Source organism: Sinocyclocheilus anshuiensis, unplaced genomic scaffold, assembly GCF_001515605.1.
Source record: "Sinocyclocheilus anshuiensis isolate Anshui unplaced genomic scaffold, SAMN03320099.WGS_v1.1 scaffold4328, whole genome shotgun sequence".
In the NCBI taxonomy this organism is placed as follows: domain Eukaryota; kingdom Metazoa; phylum Chordata; class Actinopteri; order Cypriniformes; family Cyprinidae; genus Sinocyclocheilus; species Sinocyclocheilus anshuiensis.
In genome coordinates this window covers 1-3,976 of record NW_015550039.1, presented here as the reverse complement: position 1 = coordinate 3,976, position 3,976 = coordinate 1, and positions in this window count along the sequence as shown.

The following is a 3,976-nucleotide window of genomic DNA, read 5'->3' as shown; positions in this document are numbered from 1 at the left end:
CTCACACTCTCACTCACACACTCACAGGCTCACACGCTCTCACGCTCTCACGCTCTCACGCTCTCACACTCTCTCACACACACACTCACACACTCTCACACTCTCACACTCTCACTCACACTCACACTCACACTCACACACACTCACACTCACACTCTCACACACTCACACACTCACACACTCAAACTCTCACACACTCACACTCTCACACTCTCACACTCTCACCATGTGACGAACATCAGATTTCAATTTTATGCATAACGCATGTACTTTATGCATTTATCCTTAACTTATGCAATGAAACAATTTATGTTTTAATAATTTTCTAAATTATTAAGTTTCTTAAGGCATCGTCAAATCTAAATGTCTGAAACATTCAAATTTAAAATGTCATACATTTTATTTATGCATAACCCATGCAATTTATGCATTTATGTTTAACTTATGCAATGAAATTTGCACTGAACTTTTACACGCATAAGCATTTTTAAGACACCTAGGTTTGATTATATCTTTTTAGAACTTAATTTATGAAATCGTTGAAACAATACCAATTCAATAAAAATTTCATCAATTGCATAAATTATTCAAGTTTGAACAATAAATGGTCAAATCTAGGTTTTTAAACAACATTTCACTAATTTTATAAATTATTCAGTTTCTAACAAGATGGGATCAAATCTAGGTATCTTAAAAAAAAAAAAATCTAATTTTTTCATTTGTTTTTTTTTATGCATAACGTAAGCACTTTATGCATGTATGTATAACCTATGCATACATTTAAATAACTTATGCATAACTTTTAAAATTTTATAGTGTAGCCTAGGGCTGGACAATAATTCAATATCAATATGTATCGCGATATAATTCTTTTCAATAACGGTGATATGATTTTTAAACACATTTCCGATATTTCGATATACATTACCAGTTTCCCATACATTGATTTATTTGTGCCGTTTGACTTTGTTGAATAAACATTAGCCCTGCACGTTTCAAAATCAAAACGCGGCGCGGGTGTTTTATATGAATGTATCTCTGAAGGGAAAGGACCGTCTTCAGAAAAGTTTCGATGACATTTTCATTTGATCTGATAAAGTAGCGTTCATGAGCGGAGCTGCTTTGATTACAGCCATTACTGGAGAAACCGCTAGTTTTATCACTCTAAAAGCGCCTCCTGCTGGCAGAGAATGAGTTTTCATTTTAAATAAGCCCGTCTCCAGAAACATTTCCAGTTTTTGTTGTTCAATTTTTTTTGTTTTCTGCAGCGACTCGGAGCACTTTTCATACCCTTTTTTCTGGCTGAAGCACATTTGTTTCAATCTATAACAATAATCAGCCACCCTACATTACCAGTCAAAGGTTTTTGAACAGTAAGATTTTTTATGTTTTTTTTTTTTTTAAGAATTCTCTTCTGCTCAAATAGAAAAGAGCTATTTTAAATAGTAAAATTATTTCAAAATGTTACTGTTTTTGCTGTATTTTGGATCAAATAAATGCAGGCTTGGTGAGCAGAAGAGAATTCTTTAAAAAACATTAAAAATCTTACTGTTCAAAAACTTTTGACTGGTATGTTGGAAGATATTAATAATTAATAAGGTGAGTCTGAGATGTTTATTTGACAGTGATTTCACATTTCTTGTTTGTATGAAGGCTAAATACAAATAAAAGGTGAACATGAATTTATTTGTGCTGTTTTTTTTCTAAAGTATTATGTGGTTTTATATGAGGTGTCAGACTTGGCAAATTCATTTTTCATAAGTTTGTAGGTACAGACATCTGTTGTGGGCGTTCTTGGCAGTTTTTACAAGGCTTTTTTAAATAGTGTTCATATAGATATCGGAATTATATCGTATCGACCGAAATTAAGAAATATATCGTGATATAAATTTTGGCCATATCGTCCAGCCCTAGTGTAGCCATATCTACACTATAAAAAGGACTTTTCATAGTAGTAATATAAAGGTTTTTGGAGTGCATTTAAAAAAAAATACTATTTTATCTTTTATACTTCAATGCCGTTTCTTCATAATCATTTATGAAATTTACAACCAATTTCTGACCTATTTTTTTCAGTATATACTACCATTTAAAAAACATATTCAGCAAGGATGCATTAAATTGATCAAAAGTGACAGTAAAGACATTTATAATGTTACAAAAGATTTCCATTTCAAATAAAGGCTGTTCTTTTGATTATTCTATTCATCTGTGAATCCTGAAGAATTAAATGTATGATGGTTTCCACAAAAATTTGAAGCAACACAACTGTTTTCAACATTGATAATAATCAGAAATGTTTCTCGAGCAGCAAATCAGCATATTAGAATGATTTCTGAAGATCATGTGACACTGAAGACTGGAGTAATGATGCTGAAAATACAGCTTTGATCACAGCAATAAATTACATTTGAACATAGATTCACAAAGAAAAAAGCCGTTTTAAATTCTAATAACATTATGCAATTTTTACTGTATTTACTGTAACTGCTCTCAACAGTTACAGTCGGACTCACATTAGTCAAACTGTAAAAGCAGCTGATGCAAATTTCACACAGAAGAACATCAGCACATCTGCCATAACCAGTGTCTGCATAGTCAAAGCAGAGAGCAGTGACGTCTAAAACAGATCTGATCATGAACACAGTTTCACTGATGCAAATGACCGAGCATGATGTACAGTTACACAACACACAGCTCCAAACCCAAACAAACGAAAAAATGAGCTGTTATGAGAGTGATATTAATGTTTGCATACATACACACATGTAAAAAAAAGCCACAGTCTGTCTGTCTAACAGCAGACAAGCAGCTCTAGAAATATTCCTCACCTGAGGTGATCAAACACACGGCTGTTTTCCTTTTGAAGTCTCCTGATATTTCTAATGGTGCCGCTCACCTCAGGGAAGCAGAAGCAGATCTGATTAATGTGTGTCAGCGTTTAACACTCCTACAGCCTCCACACTCCTATAATCACACCCACAACGTTACAAAAAAAAAAAATATATATATAGTGTTTTCTACTTGTGTTTGAAATGCTTGTGCTTTTCTCGTTGGCAATAAAAATTTATAAAATTAATAAATAAAAAAAAAATATATATATAGTGTTTTCTACTTGTGTTTGAAATGCTTGTGCTTTTCTCATTGGCAATAAAAATTAATAAAATTAATAAAATAAAAATAGTGTTTTCTAGCTTTTAATTGACAATAAAAAAACAAACAAAACAAAAATAAATTGTTTTTTTCACTTGCGTTTGAAATGCTTGGGCTTTTCTCATTGACAATAAAAATTAATAAAATAAAAAAATTAAAAATATAGTGTTTTCTACTTGTGTTTCAAATGCTTGTGCTTTTCTCATTAACAATAAAAACTAATAAAATTAACAACATAAAAATACAGTGTTTTCTAGCTTTTCATTGACAATAAAAAAAACTAATAAAGCAAAAATAAATTGTTTTTTTCACTTGCGTTTGAAATGCTTGTGCTTTTCTCACTGACAATAAAAATTAATAAAATTAATAAAATAAAAAAATGAAAGATAGTGTTTTCTACTTGTGTTTGAAATGCTTGTGCTTTTCTCATTGACAAAAATGAATAAAATTAAAAAATTAAAAATATAGTTTTCTACTTATGTTTGAAATGCTTGTGCTTTTCTCATTAACAATCAAAATTAATAAAATTAAAAAATTAAAAATATAGTGTTTTCTACTTGCGTTTGAAATGCTTGTGTTTTTCTCATTAACAATAAAAATGAATACAACAATTTATTTTTAAATATAGTGTTTTCCACTTGCGTTTGAAATGCTTGTGCTTTTCTCATTAACAATAAAAAAATTTTAAATAAAAAAATAAAAAATAGTGTTTTCTACTTGTGTTTGAAATGCTTGTGCTTTTCTCATTAACAATAAAAATGAATAAAATAAACATTTTTAAAAAATAGTGTTTTCTACTTGCGTTTGAAATGCTTGTGCTTTT